The sequence below is a fragment of the Camelus bactrianus genome, chromosome 5 (genome assembly GCF_048773025.1).
Source record: "Camelus bactrianus isolate YW-2024 breed Bactrian camel chromosome 5, ASM4877302v1, whole genome shotgun sequence".
Lineage (NCBI taxonomy): Eukaryota > Metazoa > Chordata > Mammalia > Artiodactyla > Camelidae > Camelus > Camelus bactrianus.
In genome coordinates this window covers 25,638,384-25,658,467 of record NC_133543.1, presented here as the reverse complement: position 1 = coordinate 25,658,467, position 20,084 = coordinate 25,638,384, and the positions used below count along the sequence as shown (strand labels likewise).

The following is a 20,084-nucleotide window of genomic DNA, read 5'->3' as shown; positions in this document are numbered from 1 at the left end:
ATCAATAAAAGACTGTTTATTTCCAAAAGCACATCTACATTGGCAAGCAGCCTCTTGTTTTTCCTAAGGGAATGGCTTTGTTGTAAAATCATCAGATGTTAGCATTGATTGGGACCTTGGAAATCTCCTAACTCAAACCCTCATTTTCATATAAAAAGTGAGGCTCAGAGCGGGGCTAGTGATCACCTAAAACACACAGCAGTGTCCACGTCCCCAGCCATGGCTCTCTCTACAACATCCCACTGCCTCAGGGCCTTTGCACTTGCTGTTCCCTCTGCCTGGAATGCTCTTCCCGAGCCATATTTGCATGGTTTGTTCCTTCACTTCCTTCATGTTTTGGTTTAAATGTCTTGGTGAACCCTTCCCTGACTATCCTATTTTTAAATTGCACCCGTCCACACATGCTGTGTGCCCTTTTCTGTTGTGTTTTCTTCCTAGAACAATCATCTTCCCATATACTCTATAATTTACTTATTTGCTTATTGTCTGTCTTCCCACACTAAAATGTAAGCTCCATGCAGCCAGGGATTTTGTGAGTTTGGCTAGCCATTATAGATATTCAATCAATATTTATTAGCAAAATGAAAAAACTATCTCAATAAACCTTCATCTAGAGGTTACACATTCAAATTTCTACAGGAAAAAGGCAGGGAATGTCAGGGGTGGGGTGAGGACTATGGAAAACCAGAGATCTCATGCTACCATCTAAAAAGGACAGCATCACGTAGCACAAGCCAATCATTGCCATGTGACGGCTGTTTCTATTTCGATTTTTAAAGGGAAACCTGAAATTGGAATTTGGGGATGAAACGTGAAATCTCCTGATTTTTACATGAGGGAAAAAATTAATTGAATAGTGAGCATTTTGTTCAAACTAAAGTTCATATTGAACTAACCAGATGGTATGCATTTGAGACCTCTCCTTGACCAAACTGGAAAATGGCCAGAGCAGAGGGGAGGCAGGGAAGGGGCACATCAGAAGAGTTCCTCCTTCTCCTTCCATGTGTCGCTGCAGAGCTGAGAGAGAGGAACAAATGGCCAGGTTTTACCTAGTCTAGGAAGCCAAGAGAGTAATTGAAGAACTGTTGATGGAGGTTCAGAATAGATTATTGCATACCAGAAGTTCCCCAAACATATTAAAAAGTCTCACTCTTAGAAGGAAGAAACTCAAGAGGTTCCTCAATATGCATTTTGTGAAAACCACCCTGTCCCCACAGCCTTGGCTGAGTCTTGACTAAAGGTTAATAGTTTGATTGAAAACATAAATGTAAGACCTGAAACCGTGAAACTACTAAAAGAAAACATAGGCAAAACGCCGCTTGGCATAAGTCTTGGCAATGATTTTGTTAGATGTGACACCTAAAGCACAAGCAACCCAATGAAACATAAAAGGGTAGGATGACATTAAGCTGAAAAGCTTCTGTACAGGAAAAAAAAAAATCCATAAAGTGAAAAAACAACCTACAAAGTGGGAAAAAAATTTCCAATCATGTGTCTGATAAGGGGTTAATATTCAAAACATAGAAAAGCTCATACAACTCAACAGCAAAAAAGCAAAAACAAAAACAAGCAAAACCAAAAAATAATCCACTTAAAAATGGGCAGAGGACAGAAATAGACATTTTTCAAAAGAAGTTACACACATAGCCAACAGGTACATGAAAAGGTGCTCAATATCACTAGTCATCAGGGAAATGCAAATCAAAACCTGAATGAGACATTACCTCATGCCTGTCAGAATGACTATCGTCAAACAGATGAGAGATAAGTGTCGGAGAGGGTGTGGAGAAAAGGGAACCCTGGTGCAAAGTTGATGAGGACGTAAATTGGTGCATCCACTATGGAAAATAGTACAGAAGTTCCTCAAAAAATTAGAAATATGGTTACCACATGATCTAGCAATTCCACTTCTGAAAATACATCCAAAGAAAACAAAAACACGATGTCAAAGAGATATGTGCATCCCCATGTTCACAGCAACAATATTTATAATAGCTAAGACATGGAAACACACTTATGGATGAATGAGTAGAGAAGTTATGGTACACACACACACACACAAAACATATATATATATATATGTATACATACAGTCTACACACACACACACACACAAAACATATATATATATGTATACATACAGTCTACACACACACACACACATACAAAACACATATATATATATGTATACATACAGTCTACACACACACACACAAAACATATATATATATGTATACATACAGTCTACACATACACACACACACACACACACACATACAGTATTACTCAGCCATTAAAAAAGAAGGAAATCCTGCCATTTGTGACAACATGGGCCTTCAGGGCATAATGCTAAGTAAAATCAATCAGACAGAGAAAGATAAATACTATTCGATCTCAGTTATACGTGGAATCGTAAAAAAACAAAAACCTAAACTTCTAGAATAAGAGATCAAATTTGTGGATTTGGTTACCAGAGTGGGGGATGGGAGAAGGAGGAATCAGATAAAGGTGGTCGAAAGTTACAAACTTCCAGTTTTAAGATAAATAAGTGTTAAGGATGAAATGTACAACATGATGACTGTAAACATTGCTGTATGGTACACATGAAAGTCGTTCTAGAGTAAATTCTAAGAGTTCTCAGCACAAGGGAAAAAAACATCATTTTTTTTCCCTTTTTTTTTGGTCTCTATATGAGATGATGGATGTTACTTAAACTTACTGTGGTAATCATGTCACAAGATATGTAAGTCAAATCACGCTGTGTATCTTAACTTAAACAGTGCTGTGTGTCAACTGTATCTTAGTAAAACTGGAAAAAAAAGGTTTTAAAATGTTTACAGTTTCTCAAGAAAATAGAATAGTCAAAAACTTTGCCTAAGAAGGTCAATAACCAGGGAAGAACCAACCAGGCCAGCCTGGAGCTTCCCACACCCCACGCTCCTCCCGGCTACGCAGAAGTTCTCAAGTGGAGGACAGGGTCCAAGGTCTTCCTGGGTCGGTCAGAGTCGAGTCAGGAGCCCACAGCCCAGTGCACTCAGGATCAGCAGGGACATTCACTGGTCCCCCTCTGCTCCTATTCTCCCTTCCCCCAGCTCATCCTCAACCCAGACTCCAGCAAAGTCAGTTGGCTAGCCCAGCAGGCTTCACAGGGGGAAGAGAATTGGTATGTGCACCCCAGGGGAACTCGAAACAAAAACACGATGTCAAAGGGATCCACAGCCAATGGTAACTTTAAGGAAACCCAGTTGCAGATTTCCCACTCTCATTTCCACTCTTTCTACACTGACCTCCCCGTGGCCACTTCTACAGTAGAAGCTTGGTGCCGGCCCGCAGTCACCCATGGCTCACTGTAAACCTCAGCCCTCTTACCCAGCCTGACTCTCCTCACAGCACCTGGCCCAGGTGCTCCTGGGCACAGGCCCTAAGCACAGGGAGGGGGCAGGCGTCAGCGCAGGGCTGCTGCTCTCTTCCGGGGATACACAGCCTGTTAAGGGCAAACTAGGGCCTTAGAAACAAGGTATCTTGGCCATGTTAGGAAGCTCTGAATTCAAATGTCGAAAACGTCTGCTTAACATCCTCTCCTCGTCTATCCCCAATGTGCATCAAAGAAAGTGAGGCTGGGAGCAAAGTATAGAAAAGGCCTTAGGACCCCAGGCAATAAGCTCCTAGCAATGGTCCAGGTCCCACTTACCACTCCTTCTCTCTTTCTTTCTTAGAGTTAGACCAGAAGTGAGAGAGTTGACACAGAGATGTCTGCTCGAATTGGAAAATGAAGTCAGATGTTTTCCAGCCAGAAGCAAGTAGATTTGGCTGATGAGTTTCAACGTGGTGGACATTTTCCATAAATTCAATTCTATAACTCTGCAGTTTCATCCAAATACAGCTGAAGCTTTTGCATTTGATTAAAAAAAAATTGCATTGGCAAAAGTGGATTGCAATAACCAATATGTTTATTTTCTCAATCATTCATATGTATAGCAGGTTAAAGATGATGTCTTCCAGTGAAAAAATGCTAATAATAATTTGATAAAGATAAATAAATACTTTTCAGTATAATTTCAAGAGATCAAGAGAGTAAGTCTAAGAGCTGGATAGCAGATCTTCAGGAGTTCAGGCTATTTCCATTTCTTTGCTTTTAATAAAATTGAAAGAGGACCTAACTGAGTTGGCAAATGATATATCATTATTAAAATAAATTTTGTGATGTATCACTGTGTGATTGTTGTCCTATAACCGCGAAGGAATTCAAACTGGTATAATAAATCTTCTTCCGTAACTATTTATTTTATATGTTAAATTTTTTATTTGCATCTATAAAAAATGGAAATAGAATTGATGCTGCAATTCTTGCCAGCAATCAGTCATACTCATCCATGAATACAGGAACTCGTCAAAGCCCCAGTCATGTCATTTAGGAGATATATTTCCAAACCTATTTTTTTACACCTTCTGACTAATATTAAAATTGGGATGTTACTATGATGTTGTGGTCAACAGTGTACTAACAGTGTATCTGTGTACTACTAATAATCATTACAATGCTATCTCAATCAAGAAGAATTTTTTTAATACTTGGGAGTTTTGTGATCACAAGATATAAAGGAATGATTCAATTTTAATCAGTGCATTTTTTTTTTGCTTATTTTAGAACATGCCAGGATGATCAATAAAAACTTTCAAGCATAAACAATTATACATTGGGACGAGATTCTGTAGAGTAAGCAGAAAAAAACATATAAATTCAAGAGAAGAGAGTAAGACGTAAAATATTCAAATGCTAAAAAAGAACTTGTTTAGGTATTAAAAAATAGATAATGATGACTATCAAAGTACTATGGTTTTTAGACCCTCTTGGATAAATTTAAGAGATTAATGTAAGAGATTTATTTATAAATATTAATATTTAGTACATATCAAAAATTACATCCCTTGCATTATGCTAATTTTCTTAGGTGTGTTAATGGTATTTATTGTCTTATCACAGGAAAATGTCTTTATTCTTAGGAGATAAACCAGCTGTCATGAAACATGTCCACATTTATATATTGGCTGGGCTATTATTAACGTAATGATTTTACTTCAGTTGTTTCCTTTTCTTTTACTTAAATTAGTTCATTTTGAAAGAAAAATTATGTCATTAGCACAAACAGAAAATCAGCATTACTTGTTATAAAGAGAAAATAAACATCAATAACTAAAATAAAAACAAGATGACATTTTAAATTTCTGGCTAGATTCTGTCACTTACATGGTCAATTTAAGCTTGAAACCTACTCTTTCTTATTTGAAAAAGGGCAGGGTTGTGCTAGAGAAAGCAGTTTAGGGAGTGGTCAAAGCATTAAAGTAACTTGAGATCTGAACTGACTTCATTTTTTTCTCTCAGATGAGGGTGGGGGGAAAAAGACAGTTAAAATGAAGGGTTTTACATGCTAAAATCGGTGAAGTACAGGATGCTAAGAACACAGAGAGGGTAGAGGTCTCACAAAGGCAAAGAGGGGACATCAGAAAAAAAGGTCTATAGAGGAACGAAAACAAAGCACATTTGAAGAACTAAAGGTTCAGTATGATTTGTGTTGACTGTACCTACTGCTTTCCTTGGAAGAGTTCTAATTTTGTCTTATTCCAGAATATTCACTAACAGGGCCATCTTTCATTCTCAAGTATATTTTGTCTGGACCATCAACTATAGGTCTGCCTAAGTATGATCAAAATGTGTGGAGTATGGTGAGAAGAGGCAAAAAATGAGGCCAGAGAGGTGGGCAGAAGCTCAAATGAATCTGGAGGGCAACAGGGAACCAAAAAGGCACTCAGGCAGGGCAGCGCCATGATGAGATGGCATTGAGAAGGCTGCATGTGGCCAATGGACTGGAGCAGGGAAGGCTGGATGGGAGGGAGAAGGGTAGCATGAATGGGGAGGAGGAGAAATGATCTGATGCAAATGATTTTTTGGAGGTAAACTCACAAGAGCTTGGTAACTGATTGTGGGTGTCAAATGGAGGGCAGTGGAACAGGATGACTTGAGAATGACAATGAAGTTTTCGGTTAAGCAACTGTCTGAATGGTGGTATCACTCACCAAAAGTGGAGATGCAGGAAAAGGAACAAGTTTACAGGAGAGCTAAGTGTCAACTGGGTCAGACAGAGGGTAAGGTGCTTGAATATCCAAGTGGACATTCATAGCAGCACCTACACATTCAGGTGACAGATTGGGATCTGTCAGCATTAAATAAGATCTCCTCAACACACACACACACACACACAAACACACACACACACACACACACACACACACACACACACACACACACACAAAATGAGAACCAGCAGCCCTAAAAAGGACCACTATGACAGTGAATGTCAGTGATAGCTGGTGCATTCAGAACCCCTGCAGTGGCAAGTGTAGTGTGAAAAAGCCTCTCTCCTGGCAGGTGATTTTAGACAATACTCCCTCTGTCTGAGAATCAGTGATGCCAAAGGTATTGGAAGCCAAGTCCATAGGCGGAATTGTTCAGGAAGAACAGAGGCTTAGGGCAGAGCTGGGAGAAGTCCCAGAATATACATGTAGTGTAGAAGATAAGCCAGTGAAAGAGAGTGAGGAGGACTTCCCCAGAAAGGAAGAAAGCCAAGAGTGTGTGGTGTTCCTCAATTATAAAAGAGAGAATGCTTCAGGAAGAAGGAAGGGGTCAAGTGTCCCCAGACAGTGATAAATAGTGCCAAGATGGCCAAGATGTCATGGTAACACTCAAAGGGTGACTATTGGACCTGAAAACAAGGAGGTCACTGAGACGCTGGGTTGAGCAGCTTCTAGGCAGTTGAAGGACAAAAGCCAGATTACAGTGGATTCAAGAGTGGACAGAGGTGAGAGAGAGGCCTCCCCATCAAATCAGAGGTAATTTGCCAGTGACCAAGGCAAGAGAAATAATGTGACTCCCAATCAGACATGTGGATTTCTTAGTACCAAGAACGTGACCTGGGCTCAAGGGAAGCTAGTGGGAACATCAGGTCACCAGTGCCACATGCCCGGCCAGGCAAATCATACTCACATCTGGACATGGGTCTCATCCATTGGTCTGCAGGAACCCCTCCATATAGAAGACAGAACTATATATCTCATACCTTCAGAATCTCAACATCAGCTATTACTATCACAACTGGATTTTAAGAAGCATATAGTTTACACTTGGACAACATATAATTTTCTCTTTAAAAACAGTCTTATGCCAAAAACACACTTATTTTCACCTTACAGTTGAAGAAGGTGAGTATCAGAGAGGTAAAATTACTTGCCCCAGGTCACACAGCTGGTGAGAAGCAGAGCCAGAATTCAAGCCCACGTGTGCCTGACCCTGCTGTAACACCTCTGCTCCCCACAAGGCTTGCTGAACAGTAGTGTCTTACTCAAAATCGCCCAAGGCCTCCTGATGCTAAAATAGGGCAGAGTGTATCTCACCTCCTCTTTGAGGGGGAGAGAGTGGTATAGAAGCTGGACCCCAGCTCGGAGTCAGAAGAACGAAATTCAATTTCTGAACTTGAGTAACTAATTCACAAAACCATCCTGGACCTGCTTCCTCATGCATAAAAGGGGGTGGGTATTGACTTGATCATGTACCTCATCAATTTAAAAAAATGAGTATATATTGCCAATATACATGCATTTATTTATCCTTTCATTTATAAGGTGCTTTAATGAAGAAATATTGTATGTATTATTAAAAGGCATAAAAAGAAAATACTTCATAGGACGAGATAAAGATGAAGTAAGGAATATTAAGTGTCCTGTTGATTGTGATGGCTCTTGATACTGGCATCAGCTAGTACCTCAAGGCGTAATATGAACTGAGGTAAGACTGATTTATCATAATAATAGTAGGTGATAATCTACAGACCAAGTATCTTGACAATTTCAGGACATTTTGGCTGACTTCTTACCAGGTTTGATGGGGCCATCTTCATTTTTCCCTCATGATGGAGAGGGGCAGGGCTGCCATGTCCTTGTGGCCCACTTGAACTTGCATCAGAGGTGCAATCTTCAAATGGGGGTGCCTTTGCAGAGTGTTCATCTGGTGAGGGAGAGTTCTGTTTCAAATGGGAAATACAATTTGTAAATCCACCTCCATGGGCACATGTATTAGAGTCCTGTGGCTGCCGTGACAAAGATTCACACACTAGGTGGCTTCAAACAACAGAAATGTATTGGCTCACAGTTCCGGAGCCTAAAAGTCTGAAATCAGGGTGTCAACAGGGTCATGCTCCCTCTGAAACCTGTAAAAGAGACTCTTCCCATAGCTCCTCCAGCTGCTGGTGTTTCCTTGGCGTTCGCTGGCTCAGTGATGCTTCATTCCCATGTATGCCCCATCATCACATGGCCGTCTTCTCTCTGTGTGTCTCTCTCTGCCTCTGCGTCTGTTTTCCTCTTCTTATAATGACACCAGCCATATTAGGTGTCTCATCCTAATTCAATACAACCTCATCTAACTTAAATCATTGCATCTCCAATGAACTTATTTTCAAATAAATCCCATTCTGAGGTCCTGGGGTGCTGGGACTTCAACAGATCTTTTTGTGGGAACAATTCAACCCATAACAGCCTGCGTACATATGCTGACAGGAAATGAAACAGGGAAGGCAGCCTTGTCCCCGTGATAAGCTCCACCCTTGCCTCTGGTACAGGACCTACTCTTCTTCTTCTTCTTCTTCTTCTTTTTTTTTTTTGATCTTTTTGTGACGGGAGGTAATTAGGTTTACTTAGTTACTTTTGATGGAGGTACTGGGGATTGAACCCAGGACCTTGTGCATGCTAAGCATGCACTCTACCACTGAGCTATACCCTCCTCCCAGGACCTACTCTTCATGACCCCTAGAGCAAGTGAAGCTGCCGTGTCAATCCATATATTAATTTTTAAAAATCATTTTAAATACAGGGGCTGGGAAACTGAGAAGGAGCAGCCCGAGAGAGAAAGAAGAAAAGGTACAAGAGTGACCTCACTCTAGGGGGAGGGTATACCTCAGTGGTAGAGTGCATGTTTAGCACTGGATTAAACTCAGGACCTCCATTAAAATAAATAAATGAATAAATAAACCTAATTACTTGCCCCTACCAAAAAAAAAAAAAAACACAAAACAAAACAAAAACAAATCAAAAAAAAAAAAAAGAGTGACCTCACTCAGTTAAGGGAGATGCATGCATCAAGCAGGGGCGGTCCACAGAGCCGAGGAGAAACTTTAATAATGTCTAGGCGCCTGTTGGACTTAACAGCAGGGAGATCCCCATGGCCCTTACTTTCTCTGGTTTTATACTAGGATTTTCTTCCCCAATCCCAGTGGATAACCTTGTGCATCCTGTAGGATGCAAGCACATTAGAGACTTCTGTCCTGGAGCATCCTAAAGGTCTCTTCCAGGTTAAAAAATGTAATGATACTGAGAATATTCCCTTCCCAGAGGTCGCTTCCAAAATGACTAAGAAATCAGATGTCATGAAATAGCAGTAGATTGAAGCATGTAAGAATTTTGAGAGGGCACAAAGGGGAGGCATGAAAAGGACACTTGAGTCTATTATATTTATTTTTATCTTAAGGGCATATCTACAAGGAAAGCATGCAGGTAATGGCTGTGTTGAAGGAAACTGAGGGCCTTTTCACTGATCATTAGTACTAGCAGTGTTTACCATTTACCACAGGGAAGGCAGCAGAGTGCACCGGTTAACAGCATAAAGTTTGGAGCCAGACTCTCCAGTTTCAATTCCATCTCTCACTTACTAGCTATATAACTCTGTGTTATGTAATCTCTCTTGTGCCTCAGTTTCCTCCTCTGTAAAATCTGTTATAATAGCACTACCTCAAAAGGGTATTTTGCAAATAAATCTATGTTAAGGGCTTTAAAATGTGCCAGCCTGGCACATAATAAGAGCTATATAAAGTCGTGATGATGATGATGGTGGTGATGACCATCGTCATTTACTGAGCTTCTAGACACTATGCTAAGCATTTTATTTATCTTCTCTCTTTTTATTAACATAAAACAGCAGGAGAACACCTTTAACTGATGATATAGACAGTAATTTCTAAAATGTCCAATCATGAGACTATCCTCAGGGTCTTTTTTAAATGCAAAGACTTCTGGGCCCTAACCCAGACCTACTGAAACACAGTCTCCAGAGAATTAGGGTTTTTAACAAGCACCTCTGATTCTGATCAATGGACTCTACCCCTCGACATTTAGATTTAATTAGAGTGGTGTTTCAAGAGACAGTATTTTTTAGAAGCTCTCTAAAAGTTGAAAACCACTGGGTTAGATCATTGAATTGTTGGTAATTTTTTAGAGAGGTTCACATATTTGTGCACTCATGTTCATAGCAGCATTGTTCACAATAGCCAAAAGATGGAAGTAACCCAAATGTCCTTTGACAGGTGAATGGATCAACAAAATGTGGAAAATACACAGAATGGAATAGTACTGATCCTTCAGCAGGAAGGAAATTCTGACACATACTGCAACATGGATGGAGCTCAAAGGCGTTATGCTAAGTGAAATAAGCCAGACCCCAAAAGACAAATACTGTATGATTCTACTTATCTGGAGTAGTCAGGCTCATAGAAACAGAAAGTAGAATGGTAATTCCCAGGGGCAAGGAAGCAGGAGGGGCAGGGAGTTGTTGATAAAAGAGTATAGTTTCAGTTTTGCAAGATAAAAAAGTTCTGGAGATTGGTTGCACAACAATGTGAATATACTTAATATTCTTAATACTACTGAACTGTACACTTAAATATGGTTAAGATGGTAAACATTAAGATATGTGTCACAATTGGAAAAAAAACTTTTTAAAGGTTAGGAATGGTAGGTAGATAGCTTGCTTGGTGCTGCGCACACCGCTACCCCTGGCAGACATTGCTAATTGATTACTGAATACTCCCACACAGAGCCCAGGCCTTCCCAACCCCTGAAACCAGTGAGAAGAGCATGAGAAGAGATGGGGAGAAAGTGAAATGATTAAGATTATGTGGCTGTATGTTTGAGAAGGGGAGTGAGAGTAGGGGAGAAATGATGGAGATTACCCTCCAAGGATGGAAGGGAGTTCAAGGGAGGAAAAAAGGCACAATAAGTGAAACCCCCTCAAACGCACTATGGACTATCTAGTCTTCAAAACACTGCCTAGTGAGAAGGATAAATACTCCTTTTCTACTGCCATGTCACCACATAGCCATTACTAGGGGACTAAATAGCCACAGGGGTCTGCTGGCCAGTGCCCCAGCGAGGACCCAGAGATTGGGTTAAAGGTCTGCCTGCCCCTGGACCCCTTCGAGGGGCACCCTCTCCATAGTTCTGTCCTCAGATCCCTCTCCAGGCTGCTGCTATGCACAATTCCTCAGGCACAGACACGAGTGGTCCCCGGCCCCTGTGGGCCGGATGTGCCAGCAAGGCTGAGAGCTGTCTGAGGCAGGAACCACTTTATAGACAGAAAGGTGTTAGCAGAGGCTTTTTCAAGACGTTCCACTTGACACTTGGCTAGACAAAGTTTCCGCCTTTGTAGAGAGGGGCCAACCTTCTGCAAAGAAGACGAACCAACACCTTTAAACGAGTCACATCCCCCGGAGGTGTTCCCTCCCCTTTTCGTCTCACAATCCCTTTTGTCTTTTAGACCCAGAGGAGACAAATGTGGTATTATGCTCTTCAGTAACTGAGTTCTCTATCCTGGACTTGCAAAGCCAAAAATCTATGAGGAAGGAAGCACATGGTTCAGACTCAGGGTGGGGGAGGTGTTTATCTGTTTGGAGAGGGTTGGGTTGTTCCCAGCAGAATCATTACTACAAAGGCCAATCAATGCTTGAAGATTTGCTCCCCGCTTTTGCACTAATTAGTGTACAGAAGGGAGGGGGAGGAGGGATGAGAGGCAGAGGGCAGCCACCAGCTGTGAAGATTTGTTATGTTAATTTAACAACATGACAAGACAGGAAAACCAGAGTCAGGTCTGATCCGTCCCAGGTGCCCAGACTGGTCCTGTGATGCTCAGGGTGTCGGAGGATGTGTGTGTTTGAGGACGTGGTCACTGTCTCCCTTCCGGCTGCCTTTCTGCTCCAACAACAATGGCTCAGCACCGGGGCCCTAAAATCCCTTCAACTGGGATCCCTGCACCAGGGAACCGCACCAAGAAGCGGCTCCCACAGCCACCCCAGAAACCTACTTGAAGCCCCTGGGAACCGCAAGTAGAGAAGCTTCTCTGTCATGGCCACAAGCACTCTGCCAGCTCGAGGCATTGCCAGAAAGCTTTCCCGTGGTGTCACAGCTGTGTTTTGTGTCGCTTTAAGTGTAGGTTTATAAGAGAGGATAAATAGGTTAGTGAGCAGAACACCCAGGAGAAGTACGGAGCAGAGTTGAGAGCCTAGGGATAAAGCATAATGGAGCGCTGTTACTAGCGAAGTAAACCTGCTTAAAAATGGGGGTTGCAAGCCTGGGCAGCGGTTGAGGGCACTCGAAAACAGCTTGATGTGTTTGCTTTCAACCTCTTCGCTTTTTTCCTGCCCACAAAGAAGCCACCTTGCCAATTCACCTGCTTCTGGAGGTGGCAAAGGGAATTTGTCCCCTCGCCATTTTCACTGGTGTCTAGGGATGGCTGCAGAACTCTGGGCAAAAGAGTATGATGCCAAGTCCCCAGCCAGAGCCAGGAGCTAGAGCCCCTAAGTTTGCCTCACTTGCTTCCTGGAAATTGTCCCTTCAAATGCAGGCAGCTCTGCTAGATGCTGAGAGAAAGATGCACCTTCAGAATCGTGGGGATTTACCGCTGGAGGTCAACCCAACAATGTAAGATCCCACACTCCAATCTCCAAAGCGATGGAACAGCTAAACAAGGTTCAGTGCCAGCACAGAGAGACAAAGGGTCAGAAGCTCTGCGCCTGGCCTGGCCTGTGGTCACACTCTCAGAGACAATCGGATCCTGCTCCAGGCACCGTCATTGGCTGGGAACCACCCCGTGTGCCTCTGGTCAGCTCTGGTGACCTCAGAGGTGGGGACAAAGGGCTGGAAACCATTTGTTCATTGGGCAAACTGATGACTGAGACCCTGCTATGTGTCAGAGATGGAGATCAGTTCTGGGGACACAAAGCAGGGACTCACAGTCTAGCGGGGACAGCAGAGCCACAGACCAAAAATCTACCTATAATTGTAGCACGAGAGTGAGCACTGGAGCCCAGGACAGAAGGCAGGTGTGCTGCACGTGAGCTAGAAACACCTTCCCAGAGGAGCTGGTATTTGAGCAGAGACACAAATCCTCCCCTGAGCAGCACCCATCTCCTTGGTCATTCCCAGCCCTTTTGGGTGCTTCTCCTAGGAATTCAGCACCTTTATACTTGCCCTTTAGCTGCTCAGGACCCAAAGGTCTGCCCTCCCCAGGAACATCTTCTGGTCCCTTCTTACTCTCATTCAAAACTAACTTCCAATCCTATTGGGATGAGGGACACGTTCTAAAAACGAATGGTGATGGTTGCACAACTCGATAAATTTACTCAAAATCACTGACTTGTACACTTAAAACGCTGAACTGTATAGTCTGTAAATTATACCTCAATAAAATTGTTTTTAAAAATTCCCAACATTTTTTGTTATAGCACACAGAGAAAATGATAGCTTTTGTATCATGCCCTAGGGCAAACTGAAGAAAATTTAGAGGTTAGTGGGAAAAAATTATTATACTTTATTTATATCAGTATAAAAAACATAAAATGCTAAAATTGCGGGAAGGTATTAAATATTGAATTTATATAAAACTTCCAAATAAAATGTTTTCAAATATTTAAGTGATGCACTCAAATTTGTGTCGATGAACATACTTTTTACAACCTCTTCCCCTTCTCTCGGGGGCACACAGGTTGGAAATGGTTACATCTAACTCAGGAACAATGCTTTAATGACATTTCTTCAAATTCTTGGTGATCTCCATCAACAAGAAACTTTGTTCATGCAAGGAAGTAACACAGATTTTTAAATCATTTTTATAACTATTCAAAAATCTACACTGGAATTATTTTGGAATAATCTAATAACTCTTTTCCTTTATTGATGAATAAGTAATACTGACTTTTTTTTCAGTGTGATGGTTTGATATATATTGTGAAATTTTTATAAACAAGTTAATACTCACATAGGTACCTTTTTTTGATGTGATAACAGTTATGATGTACTGTCTCAGCAAATTTCAATTATACAATAAAGTATTATCAACTATATCGACATTTTTGTGATAATGCAAACAGATTTCAAATTCAATCAACTCTTTTTATGCCAAGTATTTCAAAATAATGGTGACATGTATATTTGCAAAATGTACATGATTTATTAGAACAATCAACTTCCATAGCTTTTGATGGCTTGGATGCCATCAAAAGGTATAGAAATTGAAAAAATAATTATCCAGTGTATGTGAAGACACCAGGAGTTGTGCCCAGCAGGATGCCCTGACTGACCCACACCCTGGACAACATACCCTGCTCCCTGGGCACCCGGGACACTGACTCCTCCCACTTCTCCTTGGGCCCTCATCCTCAATGGGTAGTGGCGGTCCCTGCAACTGGCTGTCCCGTGGATGTCCGGGAGTAGGGAAAGTCCTAGATGGACTCACAGCAGGACTGTGGGCCACAACAGCAGACCCCCACCATTCATTCAGATGCCCTCTGAGACACACCTGAGGTCCGACCTCACCCCAAGGGATGAGGGATTCTGATCTTGGAGGCATCGGCTGTGCTGGTGCCTGATAACACCTCCTGCACTTGGACTCCCAGATAACCAGTGAGCATCCTCTAAGAGGCTTCAACCATCCTGAGACAATATCCACTTTGAGGCTTTGGGGGTCACTCACTGGAAAGGCAATGTGCTCAGAGCGAGAGAAACAGAGGGTGAAAAACACAAGCTTGGGGAAAAAAATCAATATTTAAGAAATGGGTGGACAAGAACCAGCTTGGGGATAAAAAAGAAGGGGAGGAAACCCAAGTGCTGAGAGATCACAGAAGTTAGAGGAAGGGAATAATTCACTGAGAGAGAGAATAACGTCTGAAGTGGTACTAAGAGGAGAAGGAGGAGAAGGGAGGCTGTGGGAAGTGGTCCTGAGGCTCAGGACAGAAGTATACAGGGTTGGGGCAGGGGTGACGCTATTAAAGAAAAATGATTCATGACACTTGTTATAGATGGTAACGAAAACTGTACTCAGGAGGGACCACAGCAATGGGGGTTTTGCAGTAGAGGAGAGAGAGCAGGCTGAATGTCAAATACAACAAGAACAAGTGGAGACTTACAGCCAATGAGCAGGGTGGGGGTCAGTGAATGGAAGATTTCTAAGGGAAACATCAGAGGTGCAGGTGTTCTTGCTAAACGGACTTGACAGGACTTTTGCTGAAGGCAGGCCAGAGTGATTAGATACCAAAGGTAGGGGAATGAGAAAATTTGAGGAGTTAGATCAGGTATCAGAGTGATCAGACACCAAGGGTGGGAAGTTTTTGCTAAACTGACTCAGCAGGATTCTTGCTAAAACTGGACTAAGCAGGTCAAAGACAGAGCCCAAAGTCAAGGATGACACCGAAGGAAGGCTGACTCAGGTTTGGCCAAACAGATAGTCTTTGTCAGAGTAGCCTGGTAGCTTTAGGGAGTGACATGGCCAATGAAAGTATTGCTTTTAGATTTACTGGCCCAAGGCAAGGAGGCTGAGAGGGGTACTGCTGGCAGTGCTGGGGAGACAGGGGCTCCTCCAAAGAGCCAGGACCTAGGAGGACACGAGGTCAGGAATCCAGAAAGGTCTTCTTGGGAAGGAAGGAGTTCTTTTGCCTTTGAGTTGGGAGCTAAGGTTTTCCTGTTAGAATAACAAGGAGATTCAAAGAGCCAAATGCCACCAACCAGCCATCAGTTGGTGCAGCAGATGGGGACAGCCAGCTGGTGGCACTCTTCCTTCATTATCTATGAGCCAGCACTTTCTGGACAGCTGTGGTGCTCCAGGCCTGGAGGCAACTGAGACATGGCCCTTTCCCAAACAGAAGCTCAGAGTCCAGGAAACAAGTGAGCCATCAGCCCATAACGAGCTGCAGAAATGACCAGGAGATGGCAGGATGTCATGGGGAGCCAGAGGAGGAGGACCCAACCAGCCTCAGAGGGACAAGGGGGACTTCCTTAAGGAGGGGCATCTCCTTGAGATCATCTCCTAATGAGATCAGCCAAGACTTAAGGAAGATGAGGAAGTAGATAAGAAGGGGCAAAAACTGCTCAGGGGCAAATGACATGTAGAGCATGTGGGAACTGAGAGTGTAGAGTTTGGGTGGAGGCACTGTGGAGAAAGCCAGAAAGTGATGGCCAGAGAGATAAGGCGGGAGCCAGATGATGAAGGATGTGGCCGTCTGAGTTAAGGGTTCTGCGGTCCGCCAAAGGCTCTTCCTAGTCTTAGGAATAAAGAGCTCGCTCTAAAGGAAGAAGTCTTTTGCTGTCCCCCTTTGGACTTTTAATCCAATAGAGAAAAATAGTAGGGTATTAGGCCAATCAGATGATAAAGTGTTCAGGTCAGAGAGACAAAGTGAAGTGCCCTGAAGATCAAAACCTTTACAAGCAAAGTTAATTGGGTTTGGTTGTTGTCCTGGTTCTTTCCTTTCTTTGCAGGGATTATACAGAGTGCATATATGGGCTGTGATGGCTTTTCCTTAAACACAATTTGGTGTTTATTTCCCACTCAAGAAACTTTTGAGGCTCCCCACTGCCCATCCCATCAAGTCTGAGTTTCCCTGTTGGGTTTTCACGTTCTCCCTTAGCCGACTCACTCCTTGTTCTCCTTCTTTTACCTGAGGTTCCCAACCAGCCTTCTCAGCATCAACAAACTTGTTGATTACCTTAGAAGGCAAAGAGCCTGCAACGAGAGGTCACATGTTGTTCGAAAGAATTTCACAACCTAAGAAAGCAAGAAAGTGTCAGAAAGTGTAAGGAGAGCGGGGCTGCCCCCAGAGTTGAGAAGAGAGAGCCTTACATCCCGGCGCATCTCTACCTCTGTGCCTTTCAAAACTGCCTCGGATCCGGCGGCTGACCAAGGAAGGGATATCAAAGGAATAAGGAAGAGTATTTGATCTTGATGGTGATTATGCCAATGGAGGATCAGTAAAGCCTAACTGTGAAGAGCATGGTCTTTGGAGCGACACTCAGTCTCATGGCCTTTGGCAGTTTCGATAACCCCTCTGAGCCTTGGTTTCCCGTGCGGACACATCTGATGATCAAGCCTACCACGTAGGGTTGTAATGGAGAGTAAGTGAAATGGGACGCTATATGCCACGTACCTGAAGCCCTCAATACAATGTCTAGCAGACACTCAATAAACTGTAGTCGCTAAACAGTCAATACACTGCATTCATCATCACACATTACAGTCAATACACTGCATTCATCATCAGCACAGTATTCTGAAAAAATACAGGTAACATGGTAGCTAGATATCTGTCTCGGGACTCCTATTGCTCATTCACATGCCAGCTACGTGGCCCTGAGTGACTTACCTCAGTGTCTCTGTTCCTCATTTTCTTAATCCATAACATGGGGATAACAGTAGGAACCACAGACCTCCCTGTGAGGAGTACTATGCATGTCAGCAGTTGCGCATGAAAGGAGGAGGAAAACAGAAGTCTAGAGCAGGGTGAGGAGGAGGAAGCTGTACACCTTCCCCAGGCTTCCACGGCTGCTGTGTGCCCTCAGTTCTCCATGATGTTGGCGTATAAATAGACAGACAGACAGTACAACAGAATACAAAGCCCACAAGTAGATCCAAATACATATGGGACATTATAATCGTCTCTTCAGTCAGTGGAGAAAAATGGACTGTCCAATAAATGGAGTTGAGACCCTTGGGCTGCCATCTGGAAAAGCTGGCTCAAGCCCTCCATCCCCTTTGGTGAGAAGAGTGAACTGGGCAGATGGGGAGCAGAGCTGGGCCAGAGACTTCTGCTCTCCATGCCTTCATAATTTCTGAAGTTGGACAGACTCAAAAGTATTACCTACTTTAAAGAATTACAGGGCCAAAAAAAAAAAAAAAAAGATAGACAAATAAATAGTTCTCCAGAGTGATGAAAGATGGATTGTCCAGGAGGAGAGCTTGGAATCCCACAGATGGGGCTGGTTTCTTGGGGACAGGAGTACTCTCTCCTTCCACTAGGCTAAGTAACACAGGAACAGCCAGGGCTGGCCATGCGAAACCTAGAAAAGGGCGCTCTGGCTCTTGGGGTCCCTGCTTGTCCTTGGCCATTAGGTCACGACTCCAAGGCAAATTCAGCATGATCTGGGAAGGGGTACAGTGTATGTGTCGGTTTTCCCAGAACTGCAGTTAAGTTTTCTAGATTGGCAGAGATCAGAACTACTGAAGGTATAGGGCCCTGGACAAGGAAGTTAGTAAATCTGACGGGGGTACAGACACAGGGACTGGGGTACCACGGAAGCTGGTAGACTCAGAGAAAGGGAGGAGTAACAGGGAGAGGGAGCACTGTGGGATTGCAAAGACAGAAGCACTGAGCATTCACTGAGGGAGGGCAGGGAAAGGAGGAGACCAAGGGACCATTTCCCCAGACTCAGCTTCTGTGAGGCCCGGCCTGAGACAAGTCCAGCCTTCCAAAGAAGATGGAGGCTGCATCTAAAGACCTCAGAAAAACCTCTCAGGTCTCCTTGTCCTCAGCAGTGATTTAAGTTTAAATGCCCAGCTGGTAAAAGTTTACACCTCCCAGATTTGAGAGACCCGCAGGGCTCTTCACTCCCACTGAGCTAATCCAGGGGAATTGCTGGTTCCAATGCGTCCTCCCTTCTGGAGTGCGACCTCTTCCACAGAGCAGACAAGCCTTACCCCGGTTGTCCCAGCCTCTGATATGCACCTCCCACTGGCACTTTCTAAGAGGGCTCACTGCACATGGCTAAAGGTTCCCTCAGTGGGTTATTGGTTACAAGCAAGAAAGAAAAGGAAGGTAAAATCAATGCAGCCCAGAAACTCATTCCCTTGACTCTCCCCACAGTACGAGGACCGGCATCTAATTCAATTGATGTAGATGACACCGCTAAGGAATTGTTTTATTAACATTTTCCCTGATTATAAAAGAACTCTATTCCTTGCCCTCTGGGTCTTACTCTGGAGATTAGACACAGTGACAGCATCCTGATTCATAAAAATATCCAAAAATGTAAGAAAAATAATTCAAACACCAATTGTCCTACCACCAGGATAACACTGTTATTATATTGGTATATGTGTTTCCAGTCTTTTTATTTAAGCCTGGTTGATACAATTTGGATGATATGCTATATTAAATTAATTGCATTAATATACTATTAATACATAATATGCAAAATATGCAAAGTATGCAAAAATATCATTTGCCCATGGACTTAAATTCCTTATAATGTTTAGTAGTTACATAACATTCCATCCAAAAGGTATGCTGATATGCTGAAATTTACTTAATTGATCCCATAATGTTGGACTTTTTCTGTGGTCAGTTTTTACTAACATAAATAATTCAATAAATAATGTTTTACCTAAAGCTTGCCCCACACATATCAGATCAATCCCCTAGGAAAAATTCTTGTCTTAAGATTACTAGGTCAAAGAATATGTCCATTTTTAAGGCAATACAAAGTGCCAAACTGTCTGCAAGAAAAGTTCTAGCCACTTATATACCCTCAGCCAACTGTAGATTCTAACTTTTACTCTCTATCTCAAATTCTGAAACCACTTCCAAGCTAAACTGTTGTCCCCATGACTAGAAGAAGAGTGGTGTTCTATCAGTGTGATGCCCGTAAGATTCATCAGTCTGTGAGGAGAAGCAGGTCTGGAATCCAACCAGGGAGGACGAGGGCAGTGGGCATGTGCTTTTTTGATTCCCAGCTTCCATTGACCCTACTTCTGCTAACATCGGTCTGGGGACCCACTTGAGGGCTTTTTTCTGCACCAACTATGTGGTGTCTCTTCCAACTGGATATCCACATGAAAAAGAATGAAGTTGAATCCATTCGTCACACAGCAAACACAAAAACTAACTCAAAATGGATCATAGACCTACATGGAAGAGCTACACTATAAAAACTCTTAGAAGGAAGTA

The 20,084-nt window shown here is 42.8% G+C and overlaps 1 long non-coding RNA gene across 1 annotated transcript in view; it reads right to left on the bottom strand.

Moving 5' to 3' along the window:
* LOC123613716 (uncharacterized) overlaps positions 1-9,021 on the bottom strand; it is a 241,328-nt gene extending 232,307 nt beyond the window's left edge. The window contains exon 1 of the long non-coding RNA XR_012506871.1: positions 7,929-9,021. This is a non-coding gene — a long non-coding RNA (uncharacterized LOC123613716). The remainder of the gene's footprint in view (positions 1-7,928) is intronic.
* Between the last annotated feature and the right edge of the window lie 11,063 nt (positions 9,022-20,084).